The sequence below is a fragment of the Carcharhinus amblyrhynchos genome, chromosome 17, assembly GCF_965287045.1.
Source record: "Carcharhinus amblyrhynchos chromosome 17, sCarAmb.v2.hapA, whole genome shotgun sequence".
NCBI classification, from domain to species: domain Eukaryota; kingdom Metazoa; phylum Chordata; class Chondrichthyes; order Carcharhiniformes; family Carcharhinidae; genus Carcharhinus; species Carcharhinus amblyrhynchos.
This window is the reverse complement of record NC_137340.1, coordinates 7230600-7252324: the sequence shown is the minus strand read 5'-3', so window position 1 is coordinate 7252324 and position 21725 is coordinate 7230600. Positions and strand designations below refer to the sequence as shown.

At 45.1% G+C, this 21725-nt stretch overlaps 1 protein-coding gene and 1 pseudogene across 10 annotated transcripts in view; both read right to left on the bottom strand.

Annotated features, from left to right (window-relative positions):
- LOC145354308 (ankyrin-3-like) overlaps nt 1–21725 on the bottom strand; it is a 736920-nt gene that overhangs the window by 329721 nt on the left and 385474 nt on the right. The window lies entirely within an intron of this gene.
- LOC145354590 (U2 spliceosomal RNA) lies at nt 19850–19959 on the bottom strand (annotated as a pseudogene).

Here is a 21725-nt window from a genome sequence, read left to right as displayed (position 1 = left end):
CATAAGAACATAAGAAATAGGAGCAAGAGTAGGCCATCTTCTAGCCCTTCGAGCCTGCCCCGCCATTCAATAAGATCATGGCTGATCTGTCGTGGCTCAGTTCCACATTCCCGCCCTCTCCCCATAACCCTTAATCCCCTCGCTCATCAAAAACCCATCAACCCGCTTCTTAAAAATATTTAGCGAGGCAGCCTCCACCACTTCAACGGGCAGAGAATTCCAGAGATTCACCACCCTTTGAGTGAAGAAGTTCCTCCTCAACTCCGATCTAAAAGGACTGCAGGAGGGAATCAGAGCACCCAGAGGAAACCCACGCAGGCACGAGGAGAACGTGCAAACTCCACACAATCACCCAAGCCGGGAATCGAACTCAGTGCCTGGCGCTGTGAGGCAATAGTGCTAACCACTGTGCCGTGAATACTTTTGAAAGGGTTTTATTCAAGTAATGAGAATAAAGGTTGAGGAAGAGCTTTGAGACAACAACGACTTGTATTCCCATACTGATTTTCACAAAATAATAACTGTTCCAAGACATTTCACAGAAGCATTATGGTGGCAGAGGTCACAGGTTTGGAAGATGCTGTCAAAGAGGTCATGGTGAGTTTTTGCAGTGACTTAAATCTGTGACGTTGGGGAGCTCAGGAGGAGGCTAATGTGTATCACCCACTCGACACTTCTGGCGGAAGATGGTTACGAATGCTTCAGTCTCATCTTTTGCACTGATCTGCTGGGTTCCTCCATCATTAAGGATGGAGATATTTGTGAAGCCGCCACCTCATGTTGGTCGTTTCATTATCCATCGCCATTCACGGCTGGATGTAACATGATTGCAGATCTTGGATCGAAGTCCTTGCTATGGGATCGCTAAGCTCTGTCTATCTCATGCTGTTTCGTTATCTGTAGCAGGGTGGGATTGTTGTCAGTGCAGACTCGATGGGCTGAATGACCTCCTCCTGCACTATAGGATGTTACGATTACCACCTTATTTTTAGGTACACCTGGTATCGCCCTCCTACACCCCTCATTAAACTACAGTTGATCGCCTGGCTTGGTGGTCATGGTAGAATGAGGGATATGCAGGGCATGAGGTTACAGATCGAGGATGCCCAGCCTAGAGAAAACCCTTCAGCCGATCACATCCAAGCCAGTCAAAAACAACCACCCAACTATTCCAATCCCATTTTCCAGCGCTTGGCGCCTAGTCGTGTGTGCCTTGGCATCGCAAGTGCACATCTAAATCCTTCTTAAATGTTATGAGGGTCTCTGCCTCCACCACCCTTTCAGGATGGTTCCAGACTCCCATCACCCTTTGGGTGTCAACTACCTTCCTCACATTCCCTCGAAACCTCTCCCTCTTACATAGAACATAGAACACTACAGCACAAACAGGCCCTTTGGCCCACAAGTCGCGCCGGTCACATCCGTGCCTACCAGGCCATAGACCTACCTATAACTCCCAATCCCATTAAATCCCACATACTCATCCAGAAGTCTTTTAAGAGACCCCAGTGAGTTCGCCTCCACCACCACCGACGGCAGCCGATTCCACTCACCCACCACCCTCTGAGTGAAAAACTTACCCTTTACCCCTGACATCTCCATGGTTTACCTTGAAACTATGTCCCCCCCACCCCCGCTCATTGATTCCTCCACCAAGTGTAGTGGTACACAGCACGATGGAGCGTTTCCTCAACGCGAAGGTGGGACTTCATCTTCATGAGGACTGCAAGGCGCTCTTGTGCAAATAATGCCATGGACAGATACATCGGTGACATGTGGATTGGTGAGGACAAGTTCATGCAAGTTTTTCCCTCTTGTTGTCTCACAGCCTGCCGCAGTCCCAGTCTAGCAGCGATGTACTTTAGGACCAGTCAGCTCAGTTTGTGATGGTGCCTGTCTTGGTGATGGACACTGAAGACCCCACCCCAGAGTACATTCTGCACCCTTGCCACTGTCAGTGCTTCTCCCAACTGGTGTTCACCATGAATGAGTACAGATATGGGGGAGGCAGATGGCTTAGTGATATTATCATTGGATTATTAATCCAGAAACTCAGCTAATGTTCTGAGGACCCATGTTCAAATTCCGCCATGACAGGTGTGGAACTTGAATTCAATTAAAAAAATCTGGAATTAGGAATATATTGACGATCATGAAACCATTGCCGATTGTGCGAAAAACCCATTTGGTCCAGCAATATCCTTTAGGGAAGGAAATCTGCCACCCTTACCCGGTCTGGCCTACATGTGACTCCAGAGCCACAGCAACTGACTCTCAGTTGCTTTTCAAGGGCAATTCGGGATGGGCCAGCGATGCCCTTGTCACACGAATGAATAATAAAAAAAATTCTTCAGCTGGAGTGGGGGCAGTACTTGGTAATTAGCAGAAGGTTTCCTTGCCCTTGTTTAACCTGATGCCATGAGACTCCACAGGACCTGGAGTCTATATCGGGGACTCTCAGGGCAACTCTCTCCTGACCACTGTCCTGCAATCTCTGCTGGCTCTGGTGGATTTATCCTGCTAATGGGACAGGACATACCCAGGAATGGTGATAGTGATGTCTGGAACATTATCTGTAAGGTACCATTCTGTGAGATTGACTTTGTCAGGCTGTTGCTTGACCAGTCTGTGAGGCAGCTCTCCCAATGTTGGCACAAGCCCCCGGGTGTTAGTGAGAAAAGCTTTGGTGGGGTGACAAGCTGGACATTGCCATGTCCAGTGCCAAGATTATCTTAAAGGAGGGTGTTAAAGGAGCAGAAATACGGATGCAGAGAGATTTAAAGAGAGGAAGTCAAGAGTTTGGGGTCAAGACACTTCAAATACAAGCACTGCTGAAAGAGTTTTTTTTATATAAAACTACAAAAATATGGCAGCATCGGCATAGTCTGCTGTCCATTACAAGGAGAATAGCGTCACAAATTATTGTAGGATGGCCCAAAACTATCCAAATATTGTCTACTCCAAATAACTCAGTGGCACAATGGCACAGTGGTTAGCACTGCAGACTCTAAGTGTCAGGGACCCGGGTTCGATTCCCGGCTTGGGTGACTGTTTGGAATTTGCACATTCTCCCCGCGTCTGCATGGATTTCCTCCGACTGCTTCCGTTTCCTCCCACAGTCCAATGATATGCGGGTTGATTGGCCATGCTAAATTGCCCCTTAGTGTCAGGAGAATTAGTGGTGTAAATATGTGGGCGTTATGGGAATAGGGTGCGGGTGGGATTACTGTCGGTGCAGGCTCAATGGGCCGAACGGTCTCCTTCTGCACTTTAGGGATTCTATGGTTGTTTTCTGGCTTTTAAAGGTTTGAGTTCTCTAGTTTTGAAAGAAGAGCAACACTCTTGTATCTGACCTTTTGACTCGTATACAGGGCAGGTAGACACAGATGAAGCCGTGCGAATGCAGAAGACTCCAACACAGTTTAAATCAGAGGAGAAAAGGACACACGACACAACCGCTGTGGAGTTTGAAAGGTCTTACACTTCACAAGGAAGAAAGATGGGTCTTTGTAAAATGCTGACGTTAGACCTGTGAAAAAATTCAGCGCATCTCTCCCCTGTCTTGTCTTTGCTTAGCAAAGGCCTGACCGTGATAGCAGATGTTTCACTTATAAATCAAAATAAACCTTCGCTTGCATGATGTGAGTCAGTTCAGTGCGGAATGGGGGTGAACTAGTAGCCTCGACAGTCTCACAGCAAGCTGAGGGCCTCTCATTCTTTTCCAGGGCTGGTTCAGGCCTGCAGTTCTCCTTGAACCTTAGCCCCCGTTTCCCAGCTCTCTGTGCTGTCATCAGTATTCACCTCCTGCTCGGAAAGGTCAACCGCTCATCGCACAAACACTTAATTACCTACATCTGAATGCCGCCAATCAAACCCAGCCAGTGGCTGGTTTCGAAGGACTCAGCATTAACTGATGACGGGGACAGGACCTGGCCATTGTCCATGGTTCATTCCCTCCTGAGATCCTTCATCATTCTGAGGGCTAACTCATTCCAATAGACTGTGGCGTTATATCAGCATTTGTTTGAGCACACACTGTGGTCCAACTTTTCCCTGGAACCTTTCTTTAAACCATGTCACCCACACCAATTCCAATCTGTTGTTTCTTCGGTAACATTGTTAAGGGCCACCACATGTTAGACTCAGAGCTTTACAGCATAGAAACAGGCCCTTTGGCCCAACTTGTCCATTCTGCCTCATTTTTTTAACTCCTAAGCTAGTCCCAATTGCCTGCATTTGGCCCATACCCCTCTACAACCATCTTCCCAATGTAACCTTCTAAATGCTTTTTAATGTTATTCATTAAACACTCGTAAGGTTTCAGACAATTAGAAGCAGCGCCAGAAAAACAGTTTGCGAAGAGGAATGCAAATGGGTGAATTAACCCCTCACACACACATGACATTTTTTCCAAATGTCCCTTCACTCCTCCCCATCCAAAGATGTGCGGGTCTGTGGGAGGAAACCAGGACGCCTGGAGGAAAGGTGCAGACTCCACACAGGCAGTGAGCCCGAGCTGGGAAGTGAACCCTGGTCCCTGGCACTGTGAGATTTGCAGTGCTAAACTGCCCCTTCGTGGCAGGGGGACTAGCAGGGTAAATGCATGGGGTTACAGGGAGAGGGCCTGGTGTGGGATTGTTTCCCAGCTCTCTGTGCTGTCATCGGTACTCACGTCCTGCTCGGAAAGGTCAACCGCTCATCGCACAAGCACTTAGTTACCTACGTCTCAATGCCGCCAATCAAACCCAGCCAGTGGCTGGTTTCGGAGGAATCAGCATTACTCGATGGGCCAAACGATCTCCTTCTGTACTGCAGGGATTCTACAATTCTCTGAGTACAACTTCCACCCTGTAAACCTGCCATTCAACACCCACTGCAAAAAACTAACCCGTTTAAACTAGGGACCCTATTTTTGTGTCAAACAACCAGGCACTTTTGTTTTAACCAATTCATTGATAATCAGACCGATAACACACAGTGTTCATATTGCAAGCTGACAATTATTAGACTTGTATCAATCATACAATGATAGAGTGTACAGCACTGAAACAGGCCATTCGATCCAGATGGTCCAATGCTGCCGTTTCTGCTCCATGATGTGGAGACGCCGGCGTTGGACTGGGGTAAACACAGTAAGAAGTCTCACCACACCAGGTTAAAGTCCAACAGGTTTATTTGATAGTAAACCCACAAGCTTTCGGAAATGGTGTTCCTTCATCAGGTGTGTGGGAGGTTCTGAAGGTCCTGATGAAGGAACACCATTTCCGAAAGCTTGTGGGTTTACTAGCAAATAAACTGGTTGGACTTTAACCTGGTGTTGTGAGACTTCTTGCTGTGTTTCTGCTCCACACAGACCACTTCCCACCCCGCTGCATCTAACCCCATCAACATGCTTTTCCTCCCTCTCTCATGCTGTTGTCCACCTTTCCCTGAAGGGTGTTTGTGCTATTCGCTTGGTCTATACGCTGTCATGGCGAGTTCCACATTCTTACCACACTTTGGCTCAAGAGGTTTCTCCGAAACTCCCAAATGGATTTATTGGTGTCTATCTCAGACTTGTGGGTCCCCAGGTTTGATCTACCCAGCAGCTGGAAACATCTTCTCTACATTTAGCCAATCAAGCCCTTTCATTTTGTAAAGGACACTCGAGCCCTTTCATCATTTTGAAGACAAGGACACCCCTCAGCTTTTGCCTTTCTAAGGAGTATTTTGTGTGTTTTTTTTCACAGCAGTTTTCTCCCCTCTTTCCCAGAGGCACTGATCTGCCTAATTTCTCTACATTATCCCAACCAAGCGATAGTTATCCAGACGCGAGGCTCAGCAGAGAATATTAACTGGTTAATTGGGCCTGACAGAAGCATAACCAAGCCCAGATTTTACCTCGCTTTTTTCACTTGGTACAAGGGTTGCTCCTGAGCACAGAGCCATAGAGGTTTACAGCATGGAAACAGGCCCTTCGACCCAACTTGTCCATGCTGCCCCCCTTTCTTTTAACCACTAAGCTAGTTCCAATTGCTCGCATTTGGCCCATAATCCTCGATACCCACGTAACTGTCTAAACGCTTTTTAAAAAGACAAAATTGTACCCGTTTCTACTACTGCCTCTGGCAGCTTGTTCCAGGCACTCGCCACCCTGTGTGAAAAAACTACCACTCTGGACCCTTTTTGTATCTCTCCCCCCTCACCTTAAACCTATACCAATTGGAAGCAGCAACCTAGGCAGGGTTACCTTTATCCTTAACCCAACAACATTGCAGCTGACTGGTTAGCCAAGTCCCGGCCAACAATCACACACTTTCCTGGACTGAAAAGCTGAGAAAACTCACTGGGGAACGTTAAGGGCCTTCAGAGGAGCAGCATCCTATCTCAAAGTGACAGTATGCTTAGTCGCTCAGTTTGCTGTGAAGATTATATTTCAGAATTTGTCAATAAAGTCACGTTGTTCAGCAATGTTGTGTTTTTGGGTTACAGAAGCATTAAGGCTCTGTTTTGAAGCCTTTATAATCAGTCCCTTTCTCTGCCTGAAACAGCGTTTGGTTATAATGGGAACTTCACAGATGGGTCCATTCCAAACAACTTGCATTGTATGTGCTGAGTGAGCCTTTAGCTTACTGACAGTATCGCTGTCCGAGTCAGAAAGGACAGAGCTTGGACCCCATTCCAGACAAATCCAGGGAATGGAAACTGGATTGATGGTCCTGATGGAAATGTGTATCTCACTATTACATGGAGTTGTCTACAGCATAAATCCCTTCCACGGAATGGTCAATAAATGCATGAGGGAGAAAGGCACAGCAGTTTATGCGGATACGGTGAAGGAGGTGGTTTGTGTGGAGCATTAACAACACAGAACAGTTGGGTAGAATGGCCTGTTTTTATCCTCCCCCACCCTCCCACCCTCTCCCCCAGAAAAGTGAATCAGACTACAAATCCTTCTGCTACTTCACACCATTCTCCATTTCTTTTATGACTTGAACCCAGCCATCAGCTGCAATGTAATAAAGCAACGAGCGTGCGAGCCTCCCATCCATTGGCTCTGTCTACACTTCCCGCTGTCTCGGAAAAGCAGCCAGCAAAATCAAGGACCTCACACACCCCGAGAAAACTGCCCTCCTTCTTCTGTCAGGGAAGAAGATACGAAAGTCAGAGATCACATACCAACCGACTCAATAACAGATTTTTCCCTGCTGCCATCGGACTTTTGAATGGACCTACCTTACATTAAGCTGATCTTCCCCTAGCCTCTAGCTATGTCTGTAACATTATAATCTGCACTCTCTCCTTTTTTTCTCCCCTATGTACTCTGTGAATGGTGTACTTTGTCTGTACAGCATGCAAGAAACAATACTTCCATTGTATCACAATATATGTGATAATAATGAACAAAACCAAATCATGTTGTCCAATACAGATGAGCTGTGTGAGATCCAGGGTTAATGCTGAAATGTGACTATATAGCTCCAGTTATATCACTGACTCTTTAAGAGGTATCACTAACATGGCTTGGATACAATAACTTTACCAGTTGCAAGATGCAACTGATCAAAGAGATCGAGGCAATTAAATACAGATCCATCCAGAAAGGCTCACTCACAACAAACTTCACACAGCATGGTATACATCAGGCACAGAATTCTCCAGCTGTTCAGGCCCCGCCACCGCTAACAAGAGGACGGAGAACTTGGTGCACAGCGTAACTTACTGCAGTGGGACGGAAGAACCCCAGCTACGAGTGAGATCAGAGAATCTGGCCCTATATCACACAATATCTTCGCATCGCACAGTGTGGCATATATCACATCATGTTGTACATCAGAAAGAGCAATACCTTATCAACTCCCCACCAAAGCCTAAGGAATGAATCAAATCACCCCATCATTTTCACAGTGTGACATAAAATAGACAGCACAATATGCATCATATTGCATGGTATATATCCACATATTACTCTCACTGAGGGTCAGACTTCGATAGAACTTGATACTGAGATTGAGAATGACTTAGTTACTTAGGGGCTTTCACAGTAACTTCATTGCTGTCTTAACTATATAAGCCTACTTGTTACACTAATAAATAAATTTTAACATTAAACTAGTTAAGAACAAACCTAAACCTGATTACAGTAAACTCTGCAGCAAACTGGCCAGGGTAGATTCGGAAACCAGAGTGAAAGATATCATGGTTGATAAGCAATGGCAAACATTAATTCAGAATTTGCAATGAATACAGATCTCCTTAATCAATAAAAATCCCACTGATAAAGTGGTGCAATCGTGGCCAATAAGAGATTAAAGAGAGCCCAGGACTAAAGGAAAAGAATGTTGCCATGATGAGGAGCAAGACCTGAGAACTGGAAAAAAGTAAAACTCAACAAGGAAAGACAAAGAAAATGATGAAGAAAGCTAAAATAGAAACTAGCAAGAGACATCAAAACGGATGGTAAAAGTTTCTATAGGTGTGTTAAAAGGATGAGATTAGTGAAAGCAAATGTTTGACAGCCAAACACAGGAGAACTTACAATGAGGAATAAGGCAAAGGCTTATTCTTATACACTTGATGTATACTTTCCATCTGTCTTCACAAAATCACACCAGAAATAGTGGGGAACCAACTGCTGAATGGAAATGAGGAACTCTGGGGTGTTATTATTAGTAAAGAAATTAGTACTGAAAAAATTAACAGGTTTTAAAGTTACCCGAACGGCCGACATCCAGGGTATTAAATGAGACAGGTTTATTTGGAATCTCGAGCTTTCAGAGTGCTGCTGCTCCACCAGGTTGGACTCCACTCACCTGATGAAGGTTCGTGATTCCAAATCAACAGGACTTTAACCTGGTGTTGTGAGACTTCTCACTGTGCCCACCCCATTCCAACGCCGGCATCTCCACATCATTAAATGAGATGACTACAGGTATAGGAGAAGCATTGGTTTTGATCTTTCAGAATTCTTCAGATCCTAGCACAGTCCACATGGAGTGGAAGGTAGTAGGGAATGTATTAGCTACTATGTTGTACCATATACCACAGGAGCTGATATATACCATATTGTAAGTTAAAGTTGCCATAATTCCAGATGACTTTAGGCTGGTAGTGATTTGCCCTGAGGGTCACCGCACATCTGGCGGGGGGCAAGGTTGAGAAGGTGAGGCCTTCAGCTGATGTGGGAATTGAACCTGTACTGTTGGCATCGCTCTGTGTCACAAACCAGCTGTCCAGTCAACCGAGCTAACTGTATACAGCACACAGTATGGTATATATCAGACAGCATGGTATACAGGATATAATATGGTATATATCAGACAGCATAGTATATAGGATATAATATGGTATATATATCAGACAGCATGGTATACAGTATGGTATATACACACACACATAAATAATATATCAAGCACTATGATGTGTAAGAGACAGCATGGTATACAGCACGCAGTATGGTATACAGAGTACAGTGCGGTATTTTTCAGACATGTACACATTCAGTACGAACATCGCAAAGTATTTCTTCACCTTTAAAACCCAGCTGTGTTGGATCCTATTAACAGCAACAGCAATGCAGGATGCTCCCAGCATAGCCGGATAAAATGGAAGTCTTTTCTCCAGCCCAGCTACAACCCACCCACATAAATACTAGGCAGAATTTACAACGCATTGGAACCCCACCTTTCAGAGTAAACTCTGCTTCAACTTCCATAAGCGTGCTGAAAACATGCAATCTGTCTTCCATAACTCTTCCTGACCTGGTTGCAGAGTATTCCTCAGATAACTGTGCGCGCAAGACCACAATTTTACAAAGGGAGAGGAATAGAAAAACCGTGTTGGAGAACCTCAGCAGTTTCAGGATATATAAAGCTAATCGAGCCAATCAAACGGTCAGAATGCAATAGGCACATTTATCAGGTCCAATTCCTCCAAACGTACCTGCGGTAGATGAGTTTACTGTTACTAATGCGCAGCATTGCCCTCGTTAGTGTGGCTGTTATCCATTTCACTGCGTGCATGACAACCAAAGGCTTTTAGAACAAGCGGTGAGGAAAAGGGTTCTTAACCTTCTTAACCTCACACTTGACCCACCTTGAGACCAGAAATGACCTTTCAAAGCCATCCATTCATCGCAAGTGAAGCGCTGGCCGTGTTTAGGTTTCAAAATGACACTCGGAGCTGACTTTTTGTGCGTTGCCTATTGAATCTGAGCTTTCAGTTACAAATCACAAGTGCTCTGTTGTCCTTGGTGCGGAACCCCCTCAACTAGTTACTTACCAGATATGAGCCATACAGACATTACGGCCCAAAGGAAGGAGGAACTTGCATTAATTTCTGAGCCTTTTGCAACTTCAGGGCGTTCCAAATGGATTTACAGTCAATCCCAGACGTGTAGTTACTGTTGTGATATCAGAAGCAGCGGTAGCCAACTTGCACACACCACTGTCCCACAAATGACAAGGTGGTAAATGACCAATCAAACCATTTCTAAGTGATAATTAAAGTAAGACACTGGGGAAACAAAAACAGAAATGCTGGAAAATAAGAACATAAGAACATAAGAACATAAGAAATAGGAGCAGGAGTAGGCCATCTGGCCCTTCGAGCCTGCCCCGCCATTCAATAAGATCATGGCTGATCTGTCGTGGCTCAGTTCCACTTTCCCGCCCTCTCCCCATAACCCTTAATCCCCTCTCTTATCAAAAACCCATCAACCCGCTTCTTAAAAATATTTAGCGAGGCAGCCTCCACCACTTCAACGGGCAGAGAATTCCAGAGATTCACCACCCTTTGAGTGAAGAAGTTCCTCCTCAACTCCGTTCTGAACCGCCCCCCCTCTATCTTGAGGCTGTGCCCCCTAGTCCTACTGTCTTTTTTGAGCGGGAAGAGTCTTTCCACCTCTATCCTATCCATCCCATTCATCATCTTATACGCCTCAATGAGATCTCCCCTCATTCTTCTAAACTCTAACGAGTACAAGCCTAGTTTATTCAGCCTCTCCTCATAGCTCAACCCCCTCAACTCCGGTATCAGCCTAGTAAACCTCCTCTGCACTCCCTCCAAGGCCAAAATATCCTTGCGCAGGTGCGGCGCCCAAAACTGCACACAGTACTCCAGCTGCGGCCTCACCAATGCCCTATACAGCTGCAGCAAGACCTCCCTACTTTTATATTCAATCCCCCTCGCTATCAGCAGTTCTGGCAGCGTGTGTGGAGAGAGAAGTAGAAATGTTTTGTGGAATGTCTTCGCTCAAGCATGACCCCTAATCTCCCTGTCGTGTGCCAATTTAACTCAGCATCTCGCTCCCATGTCCACATGTCCGTCCTTGGCTTGCTGCAATGTTCCAGTGAAGCCCAATACAAACCAGAGGAACAGGACCTCATTTTCTGATTCAACACGTTACAGCCTGAGGAACTCAACAGTGAGTTCAACAACTTCAGACCCTGAATTTTCTCCTCCATCTTATCGCCTCTGTTAATCAAATTTTTGTCGTCCCAATTCCCCCTCTTCCCCCACAGAGCCATCTGTCACTTGCTCCTCACTCTTGCTTTCACAAACCCTTGTTGACCCTTGTTCTGATATTAACACATTCTGCTCCCTTACCTCGACGCCACTATCAGTACCTCCTTTAGTCTTTAACACCATTCTCTTTCCCTTGCATTCTATGACATCTTGGTCAATTTTCTCCAAGCTCATACCTATTTCTGACCTATTTTGCTCCACCTCCTCTTCAACAGTATAAAATCCATTACATTTCTATCTCATACCAAATATTGGCTCTATTCTCTCTCCACAGATGCTGGCAGACCTACTGAGATTTTCCAGCATTTTCTGTTTTTAGTGATGCTGGTTAGAGGATAGATTTTGGGCAGAACACAGGGGAGGGTTCCCTTTCTTTTCCTCGAAATAGTGCCAAAGGAGCTTTATGTTCGGCCGAGAGAGAGGTATCGATTTAATGTCTCATCTGAGAGATGCACTTCCCTTCCGCAGTGTAACAGTCCCCCGGTACCATGTTGCTGTGTCAGCCCAGATTCTGTGCTCAAGTTGCAGAGTGGAACCTGAACCCTCAACTTCCTGACTCAGAGCAGAGCCACTCAGCAATGACTGACATTTCGAAAAAGAACAAGAAGTGGGCAGTGCCATAGAATAGAATCACAGAATCCTGAGTGCAGGAGGAGGCCATTGGGCCCATCGAGCCTGCACTGACCACAATCCCGTCCAGGTCCTATCTCCATAACCACACACAATCACCCTGTAAACCCCCCCCCGACACTAAGGATCAATTCAGCATGGCCAATCAACCTAACATGCACATCTCTGGATGTGTAAGCACAGCTCAAAGACAAGGTGCAAAGGTCAGCAAAGTGGACAGACAGAATCACTGGAGCAACCAGCTACGTGGCTGTTATGTCTTCTGATCTCCATAACTGAGAAGTACTCAAAGTGCTGGAGTTTATTTCAGTGTATTTCTTGCTGCTGCCCATGTGGCTGGTGGGCTGGTGACTTGGCACATGACTTCATTGCGACAGTGAATGTGACAGCCCAGGATATATATTCACATTGCAATTAGCTCATAGCTCTTTATGAGTAACAGTAAAATGTCACAATGTTAGAATACAGATCTCAAAAAGAGCAGACAGTGCTCCTAGGTGTGAACACTCTGCCTCGGACACATATCTGGAGCGAATTGAAGAAGAGATTGAAAATTAAGCCTTGAAGGGAGTCCTCAATGTTGACACAAGCTGTGAGGTATGTGCCCCACACAGACTACCTGCTGGAGACTGGAGACTGATTAACCACAGTAGGAACCGTGTCTAGAACATCAACCAGAGGATGAGAGTTTCTACTCACTCCACAACATGTTTCAGAGAGGCCAGAGTTGAGATCTCCTGGTCTCGCCTCTGTCAATGGGGATTCCTGTACTAATCAAGCCCCCCCCCCATCCCCAATCACCAGGAAACCCATGGCGAGGAATCACCAACTGTGGAACTGGAAAATTCCACCATCAGGAACAGCCAGAAAGTTCCAGACTCTTAATGAATCTTGGTCACAATATGGTGCCACTCCCAAACCATATCGCTGGCAAATGAAAGTATGGCTTTTTCCTCCATTCCTGACAGGTAAACAGCACCTAGAATCATCCAAGAAAACCATATTGTCTTTATCAGGGTGCTTACACGACAGTTGGTATTAAAGGAAGCAACATAGCAGAGGGGAATAGCCAGACTCTAGGGCCAAGGGGAGGTGATGGCCTACTGGTATCAACGCTAGACTATTAATCCAAAACTCAGTTCTGGGGGCCCGGGTTCAAATCCCACCACGACAGATGGTGAAATTTGAATTCAATAACAAATATCTGGAGTTAAGAATCTACTGATGGCCATGAAACCATTGTCAATTGTCAGAAAAACCCATCTGGTTCACTCATCCTTTAGGGAGAGAAATCCGCTGTCCTTACCTGGTCTGACCTACATGTGACTCCAGAGACACGGCAATGTGGGTGACTCTCAACTGCCCTCCTACAGCAACTTGGGATGGGCAACAAATGCTGGCCAGCCAGCAACACCCACGTCCCACAAATGAAGAAAGAAAAAGTACATAGCAGCAGATATGCTGCAAAATTTTTAAGTTTAAGTTTATTTATTAGTGTCACAAGTAGGCTTACATTAACACTGCAATGAAGTTACTGTGAAAATCCCGAATCGCCACATTCTGCCATCTGTTCGGGTACACGGAAGAAGAATTTAGCACGGTCAATGCACCTAACCAGCATACCCTTTGGACTGAGAGAGGAAATTGGAGCATCCGGAATAAACCCACACCGACACAGGGAGACTGTGGACACTCCGGACAAATGGGTGCCATGTATAACCTATGAATGGCGCAGAAATTAATAGATAGTCTTGAGTTTGACTTGGTGCTTAACCTGCAAACCCAATATAGAGCAGCAATCGCCACTGTAGTGGAACTATATCAGACGCAAGCCTCAGGAAGGCATGAGGCGGAGAAGTGACCTGACGGTGATTGTGTGGGATGGCCAGCACATTCTTTCAAAGGCCAAAAGTAGCACAATCTTAAATCAATGCGTGCAGGTAAAAACTAGTGGGTTACAGTTACAGTGTGAAAGGAATGCAACATAGAATTAGTAAAAACAAGAAAGAGAGACTCAGCCCACAAGGGGTCACAATATGCTTCATTGGAATGCATCTCTTGCGCAGTTTAATAATAACTGTGAGGAGTCTTGGGTGAAGCAGCCTTTCAGAGAGCTTTCACAATGTGTGTGAGTCACATGAATTGCCAGCCTTCTTCCTCCACCTTCTCGGAGTTCAGAGCTCCTGTCAAAAACTACAAGATGCGACAAACCTGTACGTCAGCCTGACTCTCAGGAATTCCAATCGACCACAAACGTCCTTTGACAGCAAATCTCACACCTCCTGACACGGGCGGCTGATGTTGATGTATGGCTGTCAGGATCAGATGGGGTATTTTCGGACTACATACGAATAAGGCTCTGAAAAGACGGGGCAAATGCAATTTGAAAATTAGCTCACTGCCTCTGCGATGAAGGTGAGGCATTAACCGGCTGCACTGACACAGTACTGGAGTGCAGGATAATTACAGATAGTGAAAGCTTTCCAGCTCCTGTAAATCCAGAAAGACCATATAGGTCCCACGTTACAACATGGTTTTAAGTAACCTCAGGCACTTAATCGGTGTGAAGATAAACTTCCTAAATTTGAAATTTATCAGTTCAAACTTGTCTCCTCTTATTCTCTTCTCCCAATTTAGTTTGAAGAAATGTTAAAGATCCTTCTTTTTAACCAGATTATGTACCTCAGTCAAGTCACTTCTCAGCCTCATGCCTTCCTGAGGCTTGTATCTGATATACTTCTGTCACACTGGTGATTGCTGCTCTGTATTGGGTCGGCAGGTTAAGCAGCAAGTCAAACTCAGACTCAACAGTGTTACAGCTTCCTACCTATTAGTTTCTGCACCATTTATAGGTTACACATGGCGCCCATTGTTCTTCCCTATGTGGAGAACTTTATATTTGCCTGTGTTAAATTATATCCCCCCTTGTGACGTCCAATTGTGTTTTTCCAACATATTTTGCAATTTCTCCAAGTAGACACTGACTTGCTAACGTCTACTAAACTGACCAAGTTTCTTGAGATTCTCAATCTAAGGTATTCATGCAAACTGGAAATAATGGTCATTCCATCATCATCCACTGAGCTATCCCATTAAGCACCTCCTCCAACTCTGATATAACTCTTCCATAAGAACATAAGAAATAGGAGCAGGAGTAAACCATCTAGCCCTTCGAGCCTGCCCCGCCATTCAATAAGATCATGGCTGATCTGAAGTGGATCAGTTCAGCAAGTACTCCTAGTTTTCTACTCTTTCAGGCAATATTTTGTCCACTCCTAATATTTGCACAGGTTTGCATTTTGCACGCATTACTTTGTCAAATGCTTTCGAAAGTCCAGGACTCTGATGTTGTCGCATTTACCAAAGCCAAGTTAGGCTGTCACATCTTAAAGAAGTCAGAGAGATTGGGCATGTGCAATGCTCCCTTCCGCAAGCCGCAATGACTGCATTTTATTTGGTTACTTTTGCACAGATAATCTTCAAGCCAACTCCTCGCAAACGATTCAATCATTCCACGTGGAATTGAAGGGGAACAATGGGTTTTTAATTTGCATTACTTTCTGTCAACTTTTAGGTGTCAACATTGTGTTAACTTCCAATCTACTGGTGCTTTTCCAATGAGTCCCTCATAGAAATCAGTAATGCCTGACAACCCTCCTCCCCAGTCCCTCAGCTCACTGAGAGAAATGTTGTCCTGTTACATAAGAGTAGGCCATTCAGCCCCACGAGCCTGCTCCACCATTCCTGCGGAGTGATTTCTGGTTGGCAATTTCAGTCCGTCACATTTGTATCCAAGTCATTTATTTTGTTGAGATATTTCTGTTTGCGAACGGCCTCTTAATCAAATCTTCCTTTGTGACTCCTTGAAGGAAGTAATCATGGAATCCCGACAGAGCAGGAGGAGGCCATTCAGTCCATCGAGCCTGCACTGACAACAATCCCACCCAGGCCCTGTCCCCTTAATCTCACATATTTCCCCTGTTTATTTCCCTGACACTAAGGAGCAATTTAGCATGGCCAATCAACCTAACCCACACATCTTTGGGCTGTGTGAGGAAATCGAAGCACCTGGAGGAAACCCACATGGACACGCGGAGAATGTGCCAACTCCTGACAGACAGTGACCCAGGCCAGGAATCGAACTCCAGTCGCTGGAGCCGTGAGGCAGCAGGGCCAACCACTGTGCCGCCCTCAATCATTTAGAACACTTGCGCACCACGGCAATGGGAGATGTTTGGATTCCTGCGATATGCATCAGATGTATTCAGAGACGAAGTGGGTCAGAATTTGGGATGAAATGCCTGATGAGCTAACATGAGCAGATTCCAATGCGCCAATCGCTAAAGCATTAAACTGAGCCACCAACCCACGGGAAGATATTACCATTTCCCCCAGACATCTTTTTGTGGGATTTGGACATTGCTGACAAGGCCAGCGTTCCTTCAGGGAAGGAAATCTGCCATCCTTACCTGGTCTGGCCTACATGTGACTCCAGAACCACAACAATACGGCTGACTTTTTAACTGCCCTCTGAAATGACCTAGCAAGCCACTCAATTCAAGGACAATTAGGGATGGGCAATAAATGCTGGCGCTACCAATGATACCCATATACTGTAAAAGAATAGAAAAAAGCAACACTACATGTGTTCATTCATAGATGGCATTACTCATCATGAGTCAGATGATATAGTCAGGAATTATGTGAGGACTACTGGGGAACATGTGCAAGACATATAGCACTTAGGAAAGGCATATCTTGGAATGGGTACTGTGGGCTATTGTGCAAGATAGACTGTTTTAAATAACATGCCACATTTATTGTTTCTGTGTAGTATTCTATCTGTAAATAATTTTAGTCAGAGTGGGTAAATAGAGCGCTGTTTTCCACTTGCCAACAGAGGGAGGTGAATGTAATGGGTGCCCCATAATCTCCAATGGCCATCATCGCAATGGTGGACCATTATTAATGATGTGGAGATGCCGGTGTTGGACTGGGGTAAACACAGTAAGAAGTCTCAGGTTAAAGTCCAACCAGTTTATTTGATGGTAAACCCACAAGCTTTTGGAAACGGTGTTCCTTGGCCAGGTGGGTGGAAAGTTCTGATGCCCTTCTCGGATCAGAACCTTCCACACACCTGACAAAGGAACAGCGTTTCCGAAAGCTTGTGGGGTTTACCATCAAATAAACTGGTTGGACTTTAACCTGGTGTTGTGAGACTTCTTACTGGACCATTATTAATCCAGGGGCGTGCTATCTAGTCGGCAGGACAGGTAAAGGTGTCGACTGGAGTCCACTACAGACTCAGTCACGTCATAAGCACGAGGCAGAATTCTTCAGAGAAAACCCAGAACATGACACCACTGTCCTGCAAACATCTTCTGCATGTCGGTTTACGATCTCTCAAGATCCACGGGGTAACTGGCACCCCGCTGCAGCTTTGAAGGAATTGTCTTAAAAGTAACACCTTGCCAATGCGCACTTTTTAAAACTCCTCATTCCACTCAAGCGCACGAAGCAGAGCTTTAAGAGCGTCCGTGAGGCATTTTCCAGCCACAAACCTATAATACATTAAAACTAAAAAGCCAAATGCAGCGGACGCTGGAAATCTGAAATAAGAGAGAAAATGCTGGAAAAGCTCTGAAGACCCATGTGGACTCAAAACATCAACTCTGCTTCTCTCTCTATAGGGAGGTTTTCCAGCACTTTCTGTTTTTATATGTTACAACTCTTGCACATAGAATGCATTTCCTAAAAGTCCTCACTGAATTCTGGCCCCAATTTAACATAGCCTCTGACTCCCCATGCCACTGGAGATCAGAAAGTGCCAAAAAAAATCTATGAATGAGCACTTTTACAGTTAAACCATGCTGCCTTATCTGCACACTATTTTATAAATATTTTTTTACACCTCTACTTGACACTCATCCAGTTATCAATAAAAGCTTCCCCAGAAAACATGAAACTGAATCACTAACATCTATGCATGCCAACTACGAGTTGTTCTTGTTTTGGATGTCATTCTGGGTTCCACAAACTTCATCTTTCCCTCATCCATTCTGCTGGGAGCTTGTGTGTAGAGATCAGTTTGCACACTCTTATCAGTGACACCATATTCGATTCACACCACAAAGCAGCATGTCACTTTCCTTTCCGACCTACTCAGTGCCCACAGTTTGGAAATATCACTTTTGCCTGCCTGCCGCAAAGTAGTCGCTGCCACCTCTGTACTGTTCACCATGCTCCACTTAAAACAAAACAACACAACTTAGTTTAAGTTTATAAGTTTATTTATTAGTGTCACAAGTAGGCTTACATTAACACTACAATGAAGTTACTGTGGAAATCCCCCAGGCGCCATAGTTGGGCACCTGCTTGGGTACAAAGAGAGAATTTAGCATGGTCATTGCACCTTTAGGGGTGGCACAGCGGCTAGCATTCTCACCACCAGGGACCCAGGTTCGATTACCGGCTTGGGTCATTGTCTGTGTGGAGTTTGTATGTTCTCCCCATATCTGCATGGGTTTCCTCCGGGTGTTCCAGTTTCCCCCCACAGTCCAAAGATGTGGTGGGAAACCAGAATACCTGGGGGAAGCCCATGCAGACATGGAGAGAACATGCAAACTCCACACAGACAATGACCCAAGTCCAAAGATGTGTGGGTTAGATTGATTGGCCATGCTAATTACCCTCTAGTGTAAGGAGGTTAGTAGGGTAAATAAGTAGGGTTGGGGGATAGGGCCTGTGGTTGGTGCAGACTCCATGGGCTCGGAATGGCCTCCTTCTGTACCGTAGGGATTGTATGGATTCTAACAAGCACATCTTTCGAACTGTAGGAGGAGACCGGAGCACTGGGAGAAAATTCATAAAGAAGTCTAATATGATTCAGTGAAAATTTAATTCAGTCATGAGGAAGTGTTCATCATGAGGCCAGTAAAGATTCCTCGCTGCTGGAATGGATCAGCCATGTACAACAACTTGCATTTGTATAGCTCCTATCATGTAATGCAACATCTCGAGCTATATCATGTAGAAGAACTGAGAAGCATTAGAGTCAGGAAATAAATGGAGTCAGTGGTGAAGGATTTAGCAGTGAGGCAGAGCGAGCAAAGACTGAGGTGAGAGATAAGAGCAAATCAGTAAAGAATTTCAGAGGAAGAGAGAAATGTGGGAGAAGAGAGAGAAAAAGAGAGAGGAAAAGAAAGAGAGAGAGAGGAAAAGAAAGAGAGAGAGAGGAAAAGAAAGAGAGAGAGAAGGACATAGAGTGAGAGAGAGAGAGAGGTGGGAGGGAAGAAACAAAAGGGAGATGTGGACAAAGCCAAGATCAGTGAGTCTAAAGAGAAAGATGATCTGAAGAAAGGACAATTAAAAAGGAAATTTTTTGAAGACCTCTGCAGATGTAGGAGGGAGGTGAAAAAGTGAAAGAGGTCTTTTACAAATAAAGTATATTTTTGCACAACAAAGTGAGGGTTCAGAGCAAGTACCTTCCCTTAAAGACAAAGGGTTGGACTAACAAATCCAGAATCTCCTCGATGTCAGTATCTGATTTGACTTATTGTCACATGTACTGGGATAAAGTGAAAAGTATTGTTACTCGCAAGCTATGCAGACAAAGCATACCGTTCATAGATTACATGGGGAGAAGGGATGGAGAGGGCGCAGAATGTAACCAGAGTAAAAGACAGAATTAGGGGCCATGCTGGGGATTGCTCACAGGAAGTCGCCACACTCTGCCATTCTGAATTTAATACTGGGCCCCATTAGATATTAAACTGATAAAAACAGAAACGACACTTGATCTTAGCCAAAAGGCCAAGAGGCGATAGAGGCTTCAAAGGGAAGATGAAAAGATAAACTTTTCAACACAGAGGAAGTTTTATACAGCAGAAAACCAGAAGGAGAGTAAAAAGCGCAAGGTGAAACTAAACAATTAGCAAAGACAGGACATGAAAAATACTGGCAAGCCAAATTAAGGCAAACCCAAAGTTTTTTGTTCTAAATGCACAAAGGGGCAAGAGGATAAGTGAATAAAGAAAAGGATTTATGAGGGAACATTAGGGTAACACATGTGGAGGGGAGGATGTTGGATTGGATGTTCATGAAAACGCTGGGCGGGATTTTCCAGTTCTTCCACCAGTGGGATCTTCCAGTCCCGCCAAAGGTTCCCCAGCATTGGGACGGGCGATCCATGCAAACCGCTGGAGTCTTCGGCGGGACTGGAAGATCCAGCCGGTGGCTAACGGCAAGTGGCCTCTGCCACCGGAAAGCACGCCGAGGGGTGAGGGCCAGAAAATCCTGCCCATTACATGGGCTTCCAATAAAAGAGAGACAATAAAGACCACTGCCTGGAAGCAGTGCCGAACGTTAGACAAAATGAACACAATTATTTTTCCTTGTAGTTTTTCCAGATGCCTATCCCCACAGTCCTCGGAATTGAACCTCACTTTCCACTATTCCACCCCATGTGCCTTGCCCACTGATATCTACCAGCACTCTGCAGTCTCCTATATCAGCTGCACAGACAATTTTTGTATCATCTTCAACCTTCTCAATCATCACTGCTACATTCCTGTCTAACTCAGTGATGTAAATCACAAAAAGCAAAGGCCCTTGCACTGAGCGCTGTGGAAGGAACCCTAAAAGAAACAATTCTTTCAGTCACCAAACACACACCCTGGCCATTACCCATTGCTTTCTGTCTCTAAAGAGAGGGGAGGTATTGAGGGGTTTAACATCTTTGAAAGTGGATACATCCCCAGGCTCAGACAAAATGTATCCTCGGCTGCTGGGGGAAGCAATAGCAGAGGTTCTGACCATCATTTTCCAATCTTTTCGGAATGAATATGTGGTGTCAAAGGACTGGAGGACAGCTAACGCGGTTCCACTATTTAAAAAGGGAGAAAGGGGTGGGCCAAGTATTGAAGACCAGTCAATCTAACCTCAACAGTGGGAAACTTATTCAAAAACATTCCGAAGGACAGGATAAATATTCACTTAGGAAGACACAGATTAATCAAAGACAGCACAGATTTGTTAAGGGAACGGTATGTCCAAGGAACATTGATTTTTTTTTGAGGATTTAGCAGGGACAATCATTTAAGACCATAAAATATAACATCAGAACCAGGCCATTCGGCCCAAGTCTTCTCTGCCATTCAATCACAGCTTTTAACTTTGATAAGTTTCTCAACCCCATTCTCCCGCTTTTTCCCCATAGCCCTTGATCCCTTTATGGATTCCTTAATCAATCCAGAGCCTACCTATCTATCTGTCTTAAATGCACTAAATGACCTGAATTCCACAGAGTTATTTGATGTCAGATTATATGGATTTTAGCAAGATTTTTGGTAAAATTCCACATGACGGACGAGTTAAAATCCCAGGATCTCCAAGGCAAAGTGGCACGTTGGATCCAAAATTAGTTTAGAGGCAGGAAGCAATGGGTAATGGTTGGTGTGTGTTTTAGTGACTGGAAGAATTGGTTCTAGTGGGGTTCCTTCTACAGCGCTCAGTGCAAGGACCCTTGCTTTTTATTTACAGCACTGAGTTAGGCAGGAATGTAGCAGTGATGATTGAGAAGATCGAACATG